Below are 22,984 nucleotides of genomic sequence, written 5' to 3' on the forward strand. Positions count from 1 at the left end.
ATGTACATGTTAACCTTTCAGTTATGTATTTACGATAAATAACATTTATCCAATTAAAGATGTGTTTTGTTTACTTGTATTTAGATGTTTTTAAATTATTATTTTCAGCGTCAAGATCCAGTCAAGGATGTAAGTATTATTGAAAAATACCGGAAATAATGTATTTGATGCTTGTCTCCAATAAATAACTGAACATTTGAGATGTATAATTTTGATGTCATTTGAATATTTGCCACAATTTCCAAGACAAGTCTTATTGTTTTTTTTGTTTTTAAATTGATTTTAATAAAATTTACATGTTTTTGTATGATATATGTAATTGAGCGGTTGCAGGTCATGTATGACAAGGTTGCCCAATTGAGGTTTTCACTGCTCTGTGTGTTAGTGCCAAAAGATCTCTATATTGCCCTCCTAAACGTTTGGTCTATGACGTACATTGTACATAATTCAGGTAACATGTGACATACTCACTGAAATCGAAGTCTTTGGAGAGTGTACTGCAAGTATACCAGCTAAGTGTCAGTGTAAGTAAACCATCTTAGTGGCAATCTTAGTAAACCAAATTGGTGTAAGTGTACGCTAACCACCTTAGTTCTAGTCTAAATAAACCACATTAGTTTCATTTTAATTTTTCATTTTAAATGAACCACTGTAGTGTAAGTTTTGGTAAACTACTTTAATGAGAGTCTTAGTAAACTACCTTTATGAGAGTCTTAGCCAACCATCTCACTGTCATTGTTAGTAAATTCCCTTAGTGTCAAGGTAAGTAAACGGCCTTGGTATGAGTTTAATTAAACCAAATTATTATCAGTGTTAGTAAACCTACTTAGTGTCATTGTAAGTAAACCCCCTTACTGTCAAGGTAAGTAAACGAACTTGGTATGAGTTTAATTAAACCAAATTAGTATGAATGTTAGTAAACAGCTGTTTTCTGTCGGGTTGTTGTCTCTTTGACACATTCCCCATTTCCATTCTCAGTTTTATTCTACTTAGTGTTAGTGTAAGTAAACCATCTAAGTGTCAGTATTAATAAACCACATAAGTATCAGTGTCAGTAAACCACCTTAATTTTAGAGTAAGTAAACAATATAAGTACGCGTTAAAGTAAACCAAAATTTGTACCTGTGTTACATGTAGTAACCCACTTAGTGTTAGTGTAAGTAAACCCTCTAAGTGTCAGTCTTAATGAACTATGTTAGTGTCAGTGTAAGTAAACCACCTTAGTACCAGTCTACTTAACAAAACTTTGGACCAGTGTAAGTAACACAATTTAGTCCCAGAGCAAAAAGACATTAGGTACCAGTGTACATAAAACGACTTAGTACCAGTGATACAAAAATATTTAGACAGCATAGTACCTGTTTAAGTTATTCATCTTAATACTAATGTAAAGTAAAACAACTTAGTACAATTGTAAGTAAAACAACTTAGTACCAGTGTCAGTAACCTAACTTACTACCAAGTGTAGGTAAACCAGCTAAGTACCAGTGTAAGTTCACCATTTAAAGTATCAGGTTAAGAAACACAACTAAGTACCAGCGTTAGTTAACCAACATAGTATAAATGTAGGTGAAACAACTTTTAAGTAGTTTATTTAGTAAATAAAGGCAATAGTTGTATACCGCTGTTTAATAGTCATAAATCGATTTAACTGAAACAAATTCGGGTCACAGACCAAAACTGAGGAAAATACATCAACTGTAAGAGGAAATAAAACGGAACAACAGAAACACTGAACTGATACAAAAACAAACGCCAACATACATAGAAACGGACTATGTGATAACAACTGTCATATTCCTGACTTGGTACAGGACATTTTAAAATTCAAAGCACCAAGGGCGCTATAGGCAGTAAATTAAAAAAAACCCAAGGCTAACATGGCAGAAGCTTAAGTATGATGAATATTGTGGAATAATTGGTTTAACTATTTATCTCAGCTATTTCAAGTTAACAAAATGATTGTAATGGTTCCGCTATCCAATCCTACCATTTTTAAAAGTTATTTCTAATTTATTTTAAATATGTTTCCTTTAAAATGAGCCTTAAATGAAAATTTTTATAGGCCCAGAAATAACTTAAAAAATAATTAAAGTAGATTTAACCTAGACTTATTTCTTGCATCAGTTAAATTCTATAATAAACAAGAAATAATTGTATCAGGATACTGTTACGAAATCTCCCAAAGAAAGCTCCTATAATTCGTCATTCCCATGGTCGCCTGACATTGGGCCGAGTCCAGTACAAATTGGTTTGGTCAAATAAAGTGATATGCATATGTGACGCCTAGGAGATTGACCCTGTATGTCATTCAAACATTCTTGAGTTGACGAACAGGAATATATATGGTTTAAGGGTGGGGATCTCGACCGTTTTCAAGTTCTCAAAAGGTAGGGGTTGGTCCTCATGGAGACTCTCCCTTTACATTTGATTTGTTTTAATGTCCCATACAAAAATATATATAGTTTCGGGGTGGGGATCTCGACCGTTTGCAAATTTTCAAAAAGAGGAGTGGGGTGACCCCCATGGACTTATCCCCTATATTTTATTTTATTTGTTTTATTGTCCCATACAAGAATATATAGGGTGTAGGGGTTGGGATCTCAACCGTTTACAAGTTCTCAAACAGGAGGGGATGGGGTGACCCCCCAGGGACTCTTCTATATTTAATTTGATTTGTTATATTGTTCCATACAAGAATATGTATGGTTTAGGGGTGGGGATTTCGATCGTTAATTAGTTCTCAAACAGGAGGGGGTGGGGTTGACCCCCGTTGACTCCCCCTATATTTCATTTTATTTTGTTTTATTGTACCATGCAAGACTATGTATGGTTTAGGGGTGGGGATCCCAACCGTTAACAAGTTCTTAACAGAAGGGGGTGGGGTTATTGTCCCATACATGAATATATATGGTTTAGGGGTGGGGATCTCGACCATTTACAAATTCTCAAACAGAAGGGGTGGGTTTGACAACTGGGACTCCCCCAAATTATTTTTATTTGATTTGTTTTAATTTCCTATACAAGTATATATATGGTTTAAGGGTGGGGATCGTGACCGTTTACAAGATAAAAACACATTTTCAAATTGAAGGGGGTGGGATGACCCCCAGGGACTCATCCTATATTTTATTTGATTTGTTCTATTGTCCTGTTATCATAACTGAAGATCGCGTGTGTCTATCACTTACTGTTTTCAAGTAATAGTCATTTGAAAATTGGAAAAAATAAAATCCCTTAGGGTTCTATAGTAAACCCCTCCCTTATTTAGGCCCTCTAAATAACCCTAAATAGACCCCAATGCACAAACGAAAGATTGATAACTCCGCTAGACATGTTAGTCTAACATTTTATGCAACCCTAAGTAAATCTGACAAGCGTCTGAGTTGTCTTCTAAGACGGTCCGAGTGGACTCGGTCCGATTTGTCTCGGGGACGAGATGTCCACATTTCTTAAAACATCCCATCGACGTCGATTTTCGGATCTTTTTCATCCATAAAAACAACATTCATAAAAACAACAACCGCCAAGGTCAGTGATAAACGGGATAATATAATAAAAGAAAGGAACTTAAATGTGCATACATTTAATTGAAATAAATAAAATAATCACAATCTTCTTAAACGAAAAGAACATCATTATTAACAAAACTTACTTTAAAACATAAGAATACTTACCTTACGTTTCGTGTAAGTTAAAATTACCGCCAACTTAGACTACTACATATAACTTTATTTCCTCTATCATAGAGATTTGGTGTACATGAACAATATTCATGCGCCTTTGGCCATTTGGGAAATGTAAACGACTTGTAAACGAGATTTTCGGCGATGAAATATTTCATACAATTGTTCTTTGACATCTTAGCCAAAAGCACATGGGATGATAAACTACGTACGGATTTCTATTGAGCACTACTTCCTATGTGCAACTTCAAAAGTTTTGGATAGTTCGACGATCATTTAAGGTTTTTCTGGTCATATTTTTGTATTCCAGAATTAAAAGTATGAAAAAAAAATGCCCAATTAGTTATTTATAACATATAAGCCTCCTAGATAATAACAATAGCACTTTTTAGTGGGAAGAACACAAATCTAGGGTGGTAGCATAAGGCAGCTTAACTGCCTAAAAAAGGGGGGGGGGGGGGGGAGTTGAACCTGGTTTTATGGCTAGCCAAATCTGCTAATTAGTGCCAGTGTAAATACCATGTATATGTGAACCAGCTTATTACCAAAGTAAGTAAACCTATTTAGTGCAATTAATGTCGAAGGAGGACAGACACTTGTAATATAAAAATGAAGAGATGTGGTATGATTGCCAATGTGACAACTATCCACCAAAGTTCAAATGAAGTGGATGTAAGCAATTATAGGCAACCGTACATTGCCTTCAACAATGAGAAAACCCATACCGTATACTTATAAGATTATCAACGAAAAGAGACCAAAAAATAAAGACAAACAAAAGTAGAAAATTACAGAGGAAGCTGATGAGAATACAATCTAGATAATAACTGTCAAGTTCACTGGTAGGGTGAGCGATCCTGGCTGCACTGGTAATACCTGTCGAGCTGCCAGAGATCTGGAGATACTAGGATTGTGTGTCGTGTGTTTTATATCATATGTTATTTTTAACGCAGGTCAGTCTGGAGTATTTGGCGAGCATGCCTATCCAGAGATGAAATTTCCAGCTTCAGGATACATTACGTTTAATCCACCATTTACTGCTGTTCCAGCCTTAGTGTACGGATTATATCTGTATGACACATCAAAGAACACCAATTCTCGACTGGTCACAGTTGTTAGCAATCTCTCCAAATCTGGATTCAATCTGAAGATCTCTACCTTTGCAGGAACAAAAATGTGGGGAGCTCGTATTTCCTGGATGGCTTGTCCTAAATCAATTCATATTTAAAGCAAATATCAAATTATTTGTGAAATAAAAGGAATCTTTATCAGTCTGTATTTTGTTTGTTTTTAATATAATCTATCAATTGATGGATATACGATTCCTTGACAAAGAAAACCCGACTCTCCATTACAAAGATTATTTGTTTGTGTGTTTTTTATGTTGATATTTAGATTTCGTTTTTTGTTTTTGTTTTGTTCTTTTTTCTTTTGAAGGGGGGAGGGGGCAAATTCAAACCCGAGTAACTTCTGAAGAGACATGAAATATGACTGCGTTTCACATTTTAAATATTTGAAGATGACACGGGAAGGCGAGATCAAAACCACGACGTATTGCTTCCAATATACAAAAGAGGGACAAAAGATACCAGAGGGACAGTCAAACTCATAGATCGAAAACAAACTGACAACACCATGGCCAAAAATAAAAAGACAAACATACAAATAATAGTACAGATGACACAACATAGAAAACTAAAGACTAAGCAACACGAACCCGACCAAAAACTGGGGGTGATCTCAGGTGCTCCGGAAGGGTGAGCAGATCCTGCTCCACATGTGGCACCCGTCGTGTTGCTTACGTTATTACAAATCCGGTAAATAGTCTAATTCGGTAGGTCACATTCGTGAAAAGGGAAGGGTCTTGTAGTTACGACATAAGGAACATATCCGATATCATCTGTGAAACGGTTATTCCATAACGGTCAACCAACTCGTGATGGCGTCCGTAAAATTTACGAAGGGATGATTTCAACTTCACCATTTGGAACTCTTGGTTTAATAGCTTCCTTGTGAGCAGCAATCCTCTATCAAGGAAATCATGATAGGAAATACAAGCCCGGGAATATCGTTTCAATTGGGAGATATTTACTCCGTATGCAGGCGCTGCTGGAATGTTGCTACATAGAAATGGAAAGTTCACAATTGGGAAGCTGAAATCATCTCTTTTGTTGTAAAGTTTTGTTTTCAACCGACCCTCATTGTCAATTTCTAGATGTAAGTCAAGATATGAGGCAGACTTAGCTGTATCTGTAGTATCCTTTATCCCTATTTCGATGGGATAGATTCGTTCAACATAGTCACCAAATTTTGTATTATTTAGTGAGAGAACATCATCTATATAGCGGAACGTAAAGTTAAAGGATATTGCTAACTTCTTATCTTTCTTCCTAAGTTAAAGGATAATTTATCCCTATTTCACTTATTATGCTAAAACAATGAAACTCGGCTTTTGGTTAAATGTTTGCGAATCTAAGTCGCGACACACAAAAATAGGGATATAGATGAAACGTTGTCGACAAATATCAGAAAATTCCGCGTAATCTGAGCTAATGGCCGTCTTTGAATTTCTATGATATGAACTTTTGTTCCGTGTTGGAAATAAGTCAATATAAGAATAAACAGACAAGCATCTTTAAAAGGCCCCCACATGACAAATTGTAAAACAATTCAAACGAGAAAAACGACAGCCTGATTTATGTTCAAAGCAACAAACGAAAAACAAATATGATATACAGTAACAAACGTTACCCACTGAACTACAGCACCTGACTTAGGACAGGCACATACAGAATGGGGTGTGGTTTACATGTTTGTGGGCGCAATATCCTCCCACTAACGCTGGACAGTGGTGTAACATCACAACATGTAAGAACAAGCTTTTAAAATCAGTTGAATATGGCTGGACATAAAATACCAATCTAAGAGAACTCAGAGAATCGATCGAGCAGCTTACATAGATCGTATCTTAGTTTACGGGCTTTAAAAATAACATCGCCAAGTGACGATGTGGTATTCCGTATCCTTTCGTTTTGTTGGTTGATACAGTCCAAAGTTCGATTTTTTCAGTGTTTATGGACTTCCCCTTTTTGAATTTACCTTTGAGTTCGGTATTTTTTGTCCACATTCATATTCATAGAAATTATCGCCTATACAGTTGGACATGTTGAAACCGCATTAAAACCCGACTACTTATCAAATATGATCGTGTTATTCATATATTGATATTAACGAAAATATAGAAAAACTAAGATTGCAACTTTTAATGGACTGACCATTAAGTATAACCGACGATTGGGCTCAAGCAGAAAAGACTATCAGGTGCTGATACTTTAATCAAGAACCAATCTAAAAAAGGCAAAAAGCTGAAAATACAAAATGAAATACAATTTTACAATGTGTTGAATTAGTGTTATAATGTATGAAATGTCAAATATAGATAATAGAATAGTCCACTGAACGGAAAATAAAGCTGCAATTATAAAGGTGAAATTTCCAGTATATCACGGATAAAGAGTTCAAATATGTGATGAACGGATTGAAGGCATCAAATACAAAGTTATTAATGTAACTCACTCTGTGGTTAGCCACACATTGTGTCCAAGATGACGTTTGTCCTTAAGTGTTCTCCAGTTCTGTGATTACCTTGCAGTTCAGTTCGATATACGTGTTAGAAAGGGAAGAGGTAACGATGATAATGATATTTTTAAGTTCTTATACTGTTTAAAGATGAAAAATTCTCCTAGGTCAGGAACACATAAACAGATTAAGAATATAATCCAACGAACTATATGAATTAAGGAACGAGGTAACAGAATACTCCCCGTCTGATGTCTATCTGATATCACTTTTCCATAAATTAATCGCATATGAATATAAAAAAATCCCAACATAAATTGAATATGTACAGGAGTCATGTCCACTATTGGTCGTGTGAGAAATGTCGGTACATAACTTATGAATTTCCACTTCAGAGTTTCTTAGATAAATTTATCCCACAGGAAACTGGGTTCGACACGGTTTCTTGTCCTTTAGAAGAAGGATGTCTCCGACGAGATTACTGTGATATATGGAATTGTCCATTATTGCTGTTACGACGGTAGGGACTATTTTCTTCAAAGTTGATAGACGGCGATGACGTTTGACGATAGTCCTCTGGTAAGTCAGACGACAGTTAGTACGTGGTCCTCTTATGAGTTTGCGGAATGTCACATATTTGTGAGTATAAGGCGAAATCAATCGTTCCGCCTTAAAGTTCAATCCTGCGGATCTAGTTGCTCTGTCTGTAATATGGCGACCTCGATATTTGATTTTGTCGTAGTAATGTCTTTCAAAAGGCGTTACTGTGTGATGATGTCCAGATAAGATCACTGTTTCCATTTCACCAATATTCGAGCCAGACTTGACGATACTGCTTCCTAAATTGGAGTGTATTGAAAACCAAAAATAAAAGAAAGTAGTACCAAATCTGGTTAGAGAGATGATATTTTGGCCTCGAGCATCACCGAAGAGAAATGTATTTTCGAAATGCACAATAAAGTACCGTTTATTCTATAGGTGTTTCGAATGATTTTACCATGTTACGAACTGTTAATTTGCAGAAAATGACTGCAGCAATAATATTTCATGTCAGTACAGGAGTGCTAACTATTGTTAAGGTGGTACCAACGGGGACGTTACGTCCACCAGAAGTGGTATCAACGGGGACGTTACGTCCACCAGCAGTGGTATCAACCTAGTTGTAAAAAGTCATCAAAGATTCCAGGCTTTTCATTTAATAATCCATATGTGTGTTCATCTTAATAAGACCCATCATTTGCGCTAGAAACAAAATAGTTGGAAGACAAATCAATTACAAAATTGAAGAGCATTGAAAACGAAAAATTCCAAAAAGTAGCAAAAAATATTCCTCGAATCTAAAATGTTCTTTGAAGATTTTTTAGACCCATTAAGCCACACATGTATATCATTTATGTATTGTCGATAGGATTATAACAGGACCATTTTCCAGATGATATAATGCTCGGTACCTGAAAAATAGTTAGTTTGTTTGCTTGTTGGTGTTTAACGCCACTTTCAGCGTCATTGGCTATCATGGCGTCCATTTCTTGTTGTTTGGGGAAGCCGAAGTACCCAGAGAGAGCCACTGACCTTGGGTAATCTCATTGTCCGTACACCAAAATGATAATAACGTTACGTCATTGGTTGAGTTACGATTGTTTAGTACTTTTTAAACCAATCACAACGTTTTGGTGTAAGCTTTTGAAGATATTACCCAGAATGCATCAGATTCTGAAACGGCGAATTCGAACTCAAATGATATGACTTGACAGACGATTGATCACTGTATATGAACTTCACAGACAACTCGGCAACCTATGTCCCACCTGAATAATTATAACAATTACACATGATATCTTCATAGACCACCTGAATAATTATAACAATCACACATGATATCTTCACAGACCACCTGAAAATTAATAACAATCACACATGATATCTTCATAGACCACCTGAATAATAATGACAATCACACATGATATCTTTAAATGTTTACAGGGATGTTTGCTCATATCAATATCACTTCTTATAGGGTTTCTATCCTTGAACTGTAAATTAGTGCCATCACGCTGTATCAGTGCTCTCAGAAATAAAACCTTTGTAAAGTTTGAGAAGCAACACAATACCCATTCATTAATATCCAACAAAGACATTTTTTTTCATTCCAAAGTAATAGCTTAAGACCATTAACGCAAACACAGAATGTGATAGTCATATTAAAATTAAAGTATGTTGAAGAACGTATATGTTAATTTTATTAGTTTTGATGGTAAACAACATATATTATTGTCGTCCTTGTACCAGCTTTTCATCGTAAACCCCTGGCAATCAAACACTAGGGGATCATTTATATTAGTGTGATAATAACTAGTATTACATGTTATTAAAGAAATACTAGTCACGGTAGGGATCTACCCTAATCAGTTTATCTTGACCATTTCAGATGGTTAATAACATCAACTATTGCCTTTTTATATCAAACCGATAACACCGATATACCACAAATATTACCACTAAGGTCCCAATGACATCCGGTTTATTTGATATCAATGTTGGACAACTTAATAAACCCAACTTTTCAGAAGGATTTATTATATCCTAGTTTTGCTGGCTGGTATGACTTACAGCATCTTCGCTAGCCAAGGGTTACGATCCACTTCCCTCCTCTCCACCCTTGGCGGATTGAGATAGAATTTCAGAGACACAAGGTAATGATTTTCATTGGTTGCAGTCGAAACTCACTGCATCCAATCAAAAAGCGCCTATAACATGATCACGTGTAAATGTAGAAAGTGTATGTAAACAATTGCCACGTTCTTATTGTGCAACAAGTCTTTACATTCCTAAACATACGACTATATTTTGTGACAATTTGAATGTTTTCAATCAACTAATAGAAGTTCCTGTGTATGTTTCTTGCACAAATGCATTAATGTCAATGTATATTTTCGTTTCCTGCTTTACCAAGTGTGTAGAATCTAGACGCTACCGTGTTTTTACCTCCAAATTGAAGAGTACAAGTGCTACCATTGGTCAAGAATAATGTATTCGGAATGGGCGTGACTTTAATATACCGATAGATGGCGTAACATTGTTATCACAAATGTTGGCTTAATCTGCCAAGGGTGGAGAGGAGGGAAGTGGATCGTAACCCTTTGCTAGCGAAGATGGACTTACAGATACAGGACATTATTCTACAATATAGATCTATTTAATTTACTGACATGTGACACAAGTTTCTGTTTAAGTTCACTGTGGGAGAGGACAACCGATTACTCTCACGTGGAATGTACGAATTTGGATAATACAATAGACGACATAATTCGTGGATTTTCCCGTACATAACCGATGTCAAAATAGTTGAAAATACTTATCTTATCGTATTACGACACAGTAAGCGTCAATTGTTCAATGACGTGATTTATGCAAATTGATCTCGGGGTGAAAAAAAAAGAAGAAACGTTTCGAAATTGGTGTGTATCCCGCGTACAATATTCTCTTTCAAAAAGCAGTGGAAGAAATATTCAGGGCAGAGCTGCAACGATGTACCAGTCGTATTGGTACACATCCACTGAGTAAAGGAAACAACTTGCACATCTTACATTGTTCTGTTAAATAGCAGACGAGGTATATGTAAATTATGGTGTTTCCTCTGTGGAAACCGATTGAGAATGATTTCCGTAGAGTTGTCTCATATCTAAAAGGTATGACATTTAAAGAATTTTGACTATGATTGGATTGTAAATATTATCCTCCTTAACGACAGACAAAACATCTAATTTGCAAGGTATTTCATATGTATGCAACATACACATCTATTGTGTTACAACCCAAGAGGAAGTCGACTTTTAAAAGCTATATTGTATATAACCTAGTTTTTCGAGTGCGCTATGTCTACGATGTCAAGAATCATGGATCGTTGAGTGGAAAACAAAATATGCTATCGCATATTTTGAGATATAAAATTGTTGGGTTAAATTCTAGACAAATTATATATAAAGAGTTATGCTAGCCCTGTATAAACTAAGGTTATCCAAACACTAATGTCGTAAAATTTGTCATATTATTAAACATATAAACTGAAAACCTATTTATTTTTCTGCATGTTAATTAAAACTATCTGTTATGACAGACAAAGAAAATCAACTGATATTTAGGGTTTTCCAGATACATATACCATAAGTCATTACTGAGTTACACCCCTATAAAAGGCCAATGCAAATTTGAAAGACATCACTCAACCAAAGCAAGCAGTATTTTATTTAGCTTATATAAAAATAAGAAGATGCGGTATGATTGCCAATGAGACAACTTTCCACCAGAGACTTACTGAGTTAGTTGGTAGCAACCATAGGTCACCGTACTACCTTCAACAATGATCATATGAAAGGTCTCGACATGACAAAATGTAAAACAATTCTAACAAGAAAACCAACGGGTTGTAGTTATTATATACAAATCAATAAACTAAAACAAATTTGATATATTGTAACAAACTACAACAACTGAATTACAGCCTTCTGAATTGGGACAGAATGTAGCGAAGTTAAATATGATTGCGGGCGCCAACACTCTCCCCCTTACTTGGGACAGTGGTGAAACAGCAGAATTAACTGCAAATTCAGAAACTATTGCGATGTTTTTATTATTGCAAAATTTTTGACAGGATATATGTTTCACCAAAATAAAAAACCCGAATTTCAAAATCGAAAGCATTATTTGAAAGCAACATTTCCTGAAATCGCAATAATTGATCTTACATTTGTGTCCATTGTTCGATAATCGTAAAATAAATGCACGCACAAAGAATTTTACAGTAGGAAGAATCTTTAAAAAAAAACACACACACAAAGTATCGATCTGAGAGTATTCACAGTTACTGAAAGCTATTTCAAACCAAATAACAACTAATAAAAAATCCGTTATCTAAAACAAAATATAAATCAGTACAATTAATAACTGTATAGCTATACATATGTTTTAATCAATGTTAATACCGATAAAAACAATATTCATCGATCTTATAACAATGTTTGATTGATAAACTTTAAGAATAAGTGTACTCAAAGGTGAACAATTAATAACCTTTAAGAATAAGTGTACTCAAAGGTGAACAATTAATAACCTTTAAGAATAAGTGTACTCAAAGATGAACAATTAATAACCTTCACGAATAAGTGTACTCAAAGGTGAACAATTAATAACATTTAAGAATAAGTGTATTTGAAGGACCGATAAGTTAACATTGATCGTATCTAAATTTAGGTAATTTGTGGAAAAGAAATCCCTGACCTATTAATTTACTAGTAATTATAAAAATAAGATGTGGTATGATTGTCAATGAGACAACTCTCCACAAGAGACCAAATGAATATAATGGAGTATGTTTACAGCTCTCTCACAAGCAAAGAACCCTAACTGTAAAATATAAGGGCATACACTACAGGCACGGGGACACATTCTAATGCACCCACACAGCACGAGTAACAAACCTCCTGCAGTACATATAAAAATAAGAAGATGTGGTATGATTGCCAAAAATACAAACATTACGTTCATTGAAATCAATAACGCCACGATAGGCAATGGCATATCGAACGAGTCGTCCCTTTTGTTGTAAATTTTTGTATAAAGTGTCCCGTTTGAAACTAAAGTATCTATATTTACTTTAGGAAAGGACAGTAAGCACTGTGTCCATCAAAATTATTTCCGTTAGTTCACATGGGTAAATTTCGGCAGTATATCGAGAGACTTCATAATTATTTAACGAAAAATATCAATAATGTAACGGTAAGTGTTCGGATTTATCAATTAAATTGGAAAAACTCATCAAAGCTTATTATGGTGTACGCCAGACAAGCTTTTCACCTACAAATTTCTCATCAGTCACAAGCACGGACCTGAATGGAGAAGGATTTATGATTTCATTCTTCGCTGAGGCCATTAACTGCGAATCTTTAGAATGCAGGATTATGTTTGCTATTTAAGGGCACAATTGGTGCCCATTGGAATATATGAAATCATTGCCTAATCGAAAGTGGATGTTGTCGAGGAGAAAATATTTTGTGTCAATCAGCTAATTACACTTCACCTTGTTTTATAACAGAAGAAGGCTTTATTTGAATTGCAGCTTATAAATTGGAAATCAAGATTTTTCAAAGGAACCATTTGATTCAATAGAAACTTTTGTTTGATAAGATATGGTGGAAGGCTAGTTTAGAGAGTCGAAAAGTCAAAACTGTCAACCGAATGAAAATTTAACTATTTTCGTATTCGTTATTATGTCCCAAAGGTGATTGGGGAAGAGATATATGGTCACTTAGGTCTTCTTCCGACCGGCAGTAAAACCCTTGCCTAAGTGGGGCATCCGTTTGGCTGTGTGGGATGTACAAGTACATAACCACGTCTGGTCATTATGGGGACGTTAAATCCGATGCCTCGTGTAGAGAGAGTGCCAAGCTCTCTGCAGATTAAGACCCCTTGCAAAAACTCTTTGATGGTACGTAGATTGCAGTCAAAATTTCCCCGACCTTTATCTCGGACGGCCTCTATTTAAGGATTTTCCTTTATTACTAATTTGTTCTCGTCCTGAACATACATGGAATATTTGTACCTGAGGCGTAAAACTGTGATAAGACAATGATATCGTATGATACTAATTGACTATACATGGAGTAAACGGACCTTAATGAATTTAAAATTTCATTCTTTAGAATTCCTGTTTAGTAAAGTAAAGTCATACCACCACCACATTGTTGGCTGCAATGTATAAAACAATGAACGAAAAACAAATATGATATACATCAACAAACGACAACCACTGAATTACAGTCTCCTAACTTGGGACAGGCACATATAGAATATGGCAGGGTTAAACATGTACCTTAGTGACAGTCTTAATCATCAAGCCGGTTCTACGGGCCATCTTAAACTTGCAGTAAGGTGAGTTTTTTTTTAGCTCCGTGTTAAAGGCCTCACTGTGACTTTGAGATGAACATAAGTAATAAAAGCGCTTTTCCTTTGCTTTTTGCGTGTTTTCCTTTGCTTTTGTGTGTTTTCCTTTGCTTTTTGTGTGTTTTCCTTTGCTTTTGTGTGATTTTTGCTGTGCATGTTTTGATATGGATTGATATCCCATATCCTTTGTTTTTCTATGTTTGCTTGAGTTGCTCATTAAAAAGTGAATTATAAACAACTGTCATACAAGTGGGAGGTTTAGTTAGCTATAAAATCAGGTTTAACCCACCATTTTCCTCGGAAAATGCCTGTACCAAGTCCGGAATATTACAGTTGTTTTCAATCGTTCCGTTGGTTGATATCGTTTGATTTTGTCAGTTTTTATGTACTTCCCTTTTTGAATTTACCTGGGTGTTCGGTACTTTTGTTATACTTTTTAAATTTAGTAACAGGTCACCATTCAGATATCTGAAAGTGAAATTAAAGAACATACCACGAGTTTTGGTCGTTTTGTCTGTGAGAAGGTTTGTGTGATTTCTGCTTCATATGAGTACAAAAATAAGTCGGCCAATTAGTATCTAATGGAATACCGACAATCTGCTGAAATATAAATCCATCTATCTCAAACTACAAAACCAACAAATATGATTTCGATTTATAATTGTATAATTATAACCATATCAATTATAATTCATGTCAACACAAAAGTGCTGACTACTGGGCTAAATTGTTATCGTAAACAAACCCATCAAGAAACGGAAAAGAAAACTTCAGATAGAAATTCAGAAACTATTTGATAAACATTATATAACTATATATAAGCAGCCCTCATAATTTGTTGTTCATAATTAGGTAGATAACGTCAACATGTATAAAATGTACACCAAAATTTTACTAGCTACTTTGTTGGTTATCAAAATTGCACATACGATTGCCATACCTGACCATTTAAACGCAACGATGATTAGCAGTGTTCATGCATCACAACTGAACAGAGATCTAACAGAATCCATCAAAGAACAGATAAAACTGGGTTTGGCACAAGCAAAAGATGAGGTTATCCACCAAATGGAGGTACTCGTTGCCGAATACGGTAAATACAAATAATTTTATGCTAATAGATTCTTTTAAAGTGACTTTGGGAAGTGCCTAGTCAGAAATTAAAATGCTTATGTATTGTTGTTGTTAGTGGTTGATATATTCCTCGATATATATAGAATAATATATGGCAAAATCCGTATCGCATGCTGTATCACCACGAGGAACCAATATCAGTCCCGAGGGCCGAAGGTCCCGAGGGCTGATATTGGTCGAGTGTTGATAGAGCATGCGATACGGATTTTGCCATGTATTGATCTGTTTATCATATATTTCAATAGAATCAGATTCATGAGATATCCTTTTTTAAATCGTTCGAATTTTAAGAGAGAAGATGAAATAATGATTTTCATGTATTTTTCCAGCTGATGGATTTTATGTTAGAGACTTCCTTATTTGCTTAATATCCCGTTTTAGGATAGTCATTACAAAATTCCAGATCGCCCATACTAAACGATACATCTACGTCGTTATGTCTCCAGTAACCTTATTACATGCTCAATATACTAGAGCTATGAAACTGGCAAATAGTATATTTTAAGACCATGTATTTAAATTCATTCACTAACGATACTGTCAGCTCTTTCCTCCTGTAGGATACAACCCATCTTCCCGATATTTGTTGTCAAGTTTAACCAAGTTTCACGGTGACCTTTATTTTCATATTATACTGCAATCTGATCTCATTTGTATACATGAATGTGGGCAACAATGTTACCAAGTATTATCTATTCAAAGATTGACAGACAAACAGAGGGATTCCTATATATATATATATATATATGAACTCCACATATTCGACAGGGTTGCAATTTTGCTGCACTAAATATGTGCATATTCGATTACTAAAATCTCTTCAGTAGTGCTTGATGTTTAAACTTTACTAACAGGGGTTTTCGCAGGGGAAATATATATATACACTGAATACCATGATCACTTCTGAAGCTTGTGTAACCCCATCATTTATTAGAACTAAACATATTGGACTTGGAATTTCCATAAATGAAACTCTGATGGTGATACTAATGAATGAATATAAATATATCACCATTTTATTTTTAATCTGACAAACAAAACAACAATATTACATAAAGGATCATATGGCAGCAAAAACAAAATAACAACTACCTTAAATTAGGTTTAATACTTGTATTAAAAGAGAAATCTGGTCATTTGTTAAAATAATCCATCATATGAATTTCTAGTCCTAATCTGGCATAAAAGACTCATTTTGTTTTGCAAGTATTCAGTGGTCAAATTTTCTTTCCTTCCCTTTTGGATGCATGTAATTTATGAATTTCCTTTTTCCCATTTGGAACCTCATGATGATACATGTACATGTAACTTGTTTTAAAACCACTTTTAATATTTGCATTATTCAAAATAATTGGGAGTTTGAAGTGAACATTGCTATTTAAACCCTTGATTAAGGAAAAGTATCTGCAGTACTGCTTATCAATACAAATGCTATAGAATAGTAATTTATAGATTCCATACTTGTTTTGCACAAAAGTTCACACACATACATGTACATGTACTTTTGAACAAAATACTAGTAAAGAGAGAATGGGTCTTTTGATCATTTTCTAAAATGAAAATTTCTAGTCTGAATCAGTGTCATAAATGACCCATTTTTTCTTAGAAGTATCATGTCAGGAAATACGGCAACTGGACGTCATATATCCAACTTTGACGTCAAGACGTTTTACTATTTATTCTAACTTCAAGATATCTCATATATATATAATATATCTTATAAAGAAAATTATATGAGATATCTTATAAATTATATGAGAAATCTTATACCCTATATAAGATATCTATCTTATAAACTATATAAGATATCTATCTTATAAACTATATAAGATATCTTATAAACTATATAAGATATCTTATAAACTATATAAGATATCTTATAAACTATATAAGATATCTATCTTATAAACTATATAAGATATCTATCTAATAAACTATATCAGATATCTTATAAACTATATAAGATATCTCATATAATATATAAGATATCTTATATAATTTAGTTTTTATAAGATATCTCATATAGTTTATACGATATCTTATATACTTAATAAGACATCTTATATACTTTATAAAATATCTTATAAACTTAAGAAGATATCTTATAAAGTATATAAGATATCTTATAGAGTTAAGATATCTTAAAAAGTTTATAAGATATCTTATAAGATATGTTATAAATATAAAATATCTCATATATAGTGTATAATATATCTTATAAAGAAAAGTATATGAGATATCTTATAAATTATATGAGATATCTTATAAACTATATAAGATATCTAATAAACTATATGAGTAATCTTACAAAGTTTATTAGATATCTTGAAGTTAGAACAAATAGTAAAACGGCTTGCCATATAGATTAAAAGTAAATTGTTATTCGAATGATATTATTTAACGCCATTATATAACTGTTAACATTTAATTTCAAGGTAATGAATATTTTATAAACAAAAAATTGACTTTTATTTCTCTTATAGAAGCTGTTCAAGGAAAATCATCTTGCAAGTTTGAAAGCGTTTTTCGTATAAAACAAAAGTTTCGACTTCTCGAACAAAATTAGCCTGGGATGGTTATAGCTTCTGTTTTAGTCTTTGTCGATTGATATATAACCCTTAGTTGTTTAGATATCTTTTTCAAAGGGTGTGCTCCTAACTCAAAAACTCTTTCAGAAAGGTTATAAGGAAGAACAAATGAGATCGACACTATAAAAGGTTTATGGTCTTATTTACGATTTACTTGACAGGTTATTTAGTCTGTATCTCATGGCTCCTTTATTTACATAAAGTTTTCAGTCGGTGCCTGAGAAGATTCGATCAAATATTGGCAATTAAAACTATGTCCACAGTTGCACTCTTGATAATATATATTTTGTTTTCAGCTTTCAGTAAAAAAATGAAGTTGTACTGAAAAAAAATATCCTTTTTTTGTGTTGGGGCGCTTTCAAACACATTTTATTTATGTAAGGCGTTTACTTTTTTCATCTCCAGAATACCTGAAAAAGTTATTATATGTATGCATCAGAAAGGTGACCCTGATAGTCAAGATATTTTTAGATTTTATCGTCATTACTACTTCACGTCACGGCTATACCATTTCAGAATTCTTTATTTTGCAAACCCATTCTTTTCTTGTCGGTATGAATTCGTGCGGAGTAACGTCAAATTATTTATTCAAATTATTGAAATGTACATGTTTACCCGTCAGATATGAATTTACGATGAATAACATTTATACAATTAAAGATGTGTTTTGTTTACTTGTGTTTAGATTTTTTTAAATTATTATTTTCAGCGTCAGAAACCAGACAAGGATGTAAGTATTATTGAAAAATACCGAAAACAATGTTTTTGATGCTTGTCTCCAATAAATAACTGAACATTTGAGATAAATATCAAAGGACTAGTAGGCCAATTACACAATAAAGTTTGAGACCAGTGTTAATAAATCTCTCGAAAAGTTAAAAGAAAAAACAGAGGTATAATTTTGATGTCATTTGAATATTTGCCACAATTTCCAAGACAAGTCTTATTATTTTTAAAAGAAAATTACTTTTTAATAAAATTTACATGTTTTTGTATGATATATATAATTGAGCGGTTGCAGGTCATGTATGACAAGGTTGACCAATTGACGTTTTCACTGCTCTGTGTGTTAGTGCCAAAGAATTTCTATATTGCCCTCCTAAACGTTTGGTCTATGACGTACATAATTCAGGTAACATGTGACATGCTCGGAGTCTTTGGAGAGTTCACTGCAAGTAAACCAGCTAAGTGTCAGCGTAAGTAAACCATCTCAGTGGCAATCTTAGTAAACCAAATTGGTGTAAGTGTACGCTAACCACCTTAGTTCTAGTCCAAGTAAACCACATTAGTTTCATTTTAAGTGAACCACTTTAGTGTAAGTCTTGGTAAACTATCTTAGTGTGAGTCTTAGTCAACCATCTCACTGTCAGTGTAAGTAAATCTCCTTAGTGTCAAGGTAAGTAAACGGCCTTGGTATGAGTTTAATTAAACCAAATTAGTATCAGTGTTAGTAAACGGCTGTTTTCTGTCTGCTCTTTGGTCGGGTTGTTGTCTCTTTGACACATTCTCCATTTCCATTCCCAATTTTATTCTACTTAGTGTTAGTGTGAGTAAACCACCTTAGTGTCAGTATCAATAAACCACATAATTATCAGTGTAAGTAAACCACCTTAGATTTAGAGTAAGTAAACAACATAAGTACGAGTTTAAGTAAACCATAATTTGTACCAGTGTTACATGTAGTAACCCACTAAGTGTTAGTGTAAGTAACCCTCTTAGTGTCAGTCTTAATAAACTATGTTAGTGTAAGTGTAAGTAAACCACCTTAGTACCAGTCTACTTAACAAAACTTTGGACCAGTGTAAGTAACACAACTTAGTCCCAGTGCAAAAAGACATTAAGTACCAGTGTAAGTAAAACAACTTAGTACCAGTGTAAAAAAAACTTTTAGACATCATAGTACCAGTTTAAGTTATACAACTTAATACTGATGTAAGTAAAACAACTTAGTACCAGTGTCAGTAACACGACTTAGTACCAGTGGAGGCAAACAAATTAAGTACAAGTGCAAGTTAACCAACTAAGTATCAATATAAGTACATGTATCACAACTTAGTACTAGTGTAAGTAAACTAATTTAGTACCATTGTTAGTAAATCAATTAAGTACAAGAGAAGTAACACTAATATTAAGTGTAAGTAAACAAACTTAGTACTGATGTAAATCCAAATTAGCACCAGTGTAATAATACCATCTTAGTAGTAATATAAGAAAACCAACTGAGTTCAAGTGTAGGTAAACCAGCTAAATACCAGTGTAAGTTCACCATTTAAAGTACCAGTTTAAGAAACACAACTAAGTACCAGCGTTAGTTAACCAACATAGTATAAATGTAGGTGAAACAACTTTGAAGTAGTTTATTTAGTAAATAAAGCTATAGTAGTATACCTCTGTTCAATAGTCATTAATCGATTTAACTGAAACAAATTCGGGTCACAAACCAAAACTGAGGAAAATACATCAACTATAAGAGGAAACAAAACGGAACAACAGAAACACTGAACTGATACAAAAACAAACGCCAACATACATAGAAACGGACTATATGATAACAACTGCCATATTCCTGAATTTGTACAGGACATTTAAAAAAAAATAAAAAAAAGGGGGGGGGGGGGTGAACCTGGTTTTATGGCTAGCCAAACCTCCTAATTAGTTCCAGTGTAAATACCATGTATATATAAACCTGCTTATTATCAAAATAAGTAAACCCATTTAGTGCAATTAATGTCGAAGGAGGACAGACACTTTTAATATAAAAATGAAGAGATGTGGTATGATTGCCAATGAGACAACTATCCACCAAAGTTCAAATGAAGTGGATGTAAGCAATTATAGGCAACCGTACATTGCCTTCAACAATGAGAAAACCCATACCGTATACTTATAAGATTATCAACAAAAAGCGACAAAAAAAAAAGACAAATGAAAGTAAAAAATTACAGAGGGAGCTGATGAGAATACAATCTAGATAATAACTGTCAAGTTCACTGGTAGGGTGAGCGATCCTGGCTGCACTGGTGATACCGGTCGAGCTGCCAGAGATCTGGAGATACTAGAATTGTGTATCGCGTGTTTTATATCAAATCTTATTTTTAACGCAGGTCAGTCTGGAGTATTTGGCGAGCATGCCTATCCAGAGATGAAATTTCCAGCTTCAGGATACATTACGTTTAATCCACCATTTACTGCTGTTCCAGCCTTAGTGTACGGATTATATCTGTATGACACTTCAAAGAACACCAATTCTCGACTGGTCACAGATGTTAGCAATCTCTCCAAATCTGGATTCAATCTGAAGATCTATACCTTTGCAGGAACAAAAATGTGGGGAGCTCGTATTTCCTGGATGGCTTGTCCTAAATCAATTGTCGATATTTAACGCAAATATCAAATTATTTTGTGAAATAAAAGGAATCTTTATCAGTCTGTATTTTGTTTGTTTTTCATATAATCTATCAATTGATGGATGTACAATTCCTTGACAAAGAAAACCCGACTCTTCATTACAAAGATTTTTTTGTTTGTGTGTTTTTAAGGTTGATATCTAGATTTCGTTTTTTGTTTTTGTTTTGTTCTTTTTTCTTTTGAAGGGGAGAGGGGGCAAATTCAAACCCGAGTAACCTCTGAAGAGACATGAAATATGACTGCGTTTCTCATTTTAAATATTTGAAGATGAAACGGGAAGGCGAGATCAAAACCACGACGTATTGTTTCCAATATACAAATTTATCCCTATTTCACTTATTATGCTAAAACAATGAAACTCCGTGTCTTATAAAATTATCCTTTTCCCCGACACGGCTTTTGGTTATTTTTTTGCGAATCTAAGTCGCGACACACAAAAATAGGGATATAGGTGAAACGTTTTCGACAAATAGCAGAAAATTCCGCGTAACCTGAGGTAATGGCCGTCTTTGAATTTCTATGATCTGCACTTTTGTTCCGTGTTGGAAATAAGTCAATATAAGAATAAACAGACAAGCATCTTTAAACGGCCCCCACATGACAAATTATAAAACAATTCAAACGAGAAAAACGACAGCCTGATTTATGTACAAAGCAACAAACGAAAAACAAATATGATATACAGTAATAAATGTCAACCACTAACTTAGGACAGGCACATACAGAATGTGGCGTAGTTTACATGTTTGTGGGCGCCATATCCTCCCACTAACGCTGGACAGTGGTGTAACATCACAACATAAGAACAAGCTTTAAAAATCAGTTGAATATGGCTGGACACAAAATACCTATCTAAGAGAACTCAAAGAATCGATCGAGCAGCTTACATAGATCGTATCTTAGTTTACGGGCTTTAAAAATAACATCGCCGTATAGATAATGATGTGGTATTCCGTATCCTTTCGTTTTGTTGGTTGATAAAGTCCAAAGTTCGATTTTGTCAGTGTTTATGGACTTCCCCTTTTTGAATTTACCTTTGAGTTCGGTATTTTTTGTACACTTTCATATTCATAGAAATTATCGCCTATACAGTTGAAACCGCATTAAAACCCGACCACTTATCAAATATGATACTGTTATTCATATATTGATATTAACGAAAATATAGAAAAACTAAGATTGCAACTTGTAAAGGCCTGGCCATTAATTAAGTATAACCGACGATTGGGCTCAAGCAGAAAAGACTATCAGGTGCTGATACTTTAATCAAGAACCAATCTAAAAATGGTAAAAAGCTGAAAATACAAAATGAAATACAATTTTACAATGTGTTGAATTAATGTTATAATGTATGAAATGTCAAAAATAGATAATAGCACAGTCCACTGAACGCGAAATAAAGCTGCAGTTATAAAGGTGAAATTTTCAGTATATCACGGATAAAGAGTTCAAATATGTGATGAACGGGTTGAAGGCATCAAATACAAATTTATTAATGTAACTCACTCTGTGGTTAGCCACACATTGTGTCCAAGATGACGTTTGTCCTTAAGTGTTCTCCAGTTCTGTGATGACATTGCAGTCAAGTTTGAGATACGTGTAAGAAAGGGAATATGTAACGATAAAGATATTTTGAAGTTCTTATACGGT

The 22,984-nt window shown here is 34.0% G+C and overlaps 1 long non-coding RNA gene across 1 annotated transcript; it reads left to right on the forward strand.

Moving 5' to 3' along the window:
- Positions 1–15,026: 15,026 nt before the first annotated feature.
- LOC127708037 (uncharacterized) lies at positions 15,027–21,355 on the forward strand. The gene is made up of 3 exons (XR_007985129.1): positions 15,027–15,297; positions 18,636–18,656; positions 21,031–21,355. It is a non-coding gene; the product is annotated as an uncharacterized LOC127708037 (long non-coding RNA).
- Positions 21,356–22,984: the final 1,629 nt, after the last annotated feature.

This window comes from Mytilus californianus, unplaced genomic scaffold, assembly GCF_021869535.1.
Source record: "Mytilus californianus isolate M0D057914Y unplaced genomic scaffold, xbMytCali1.0.p SCAF_7, whole genome shotgun sequence".
Classification (NCBI taxonomy): Eukaryota; Metazoa; Mollusca; class Bivalvia; order Mytilida; family Mytilidae; genus Mytilus; species Mytilus californianus.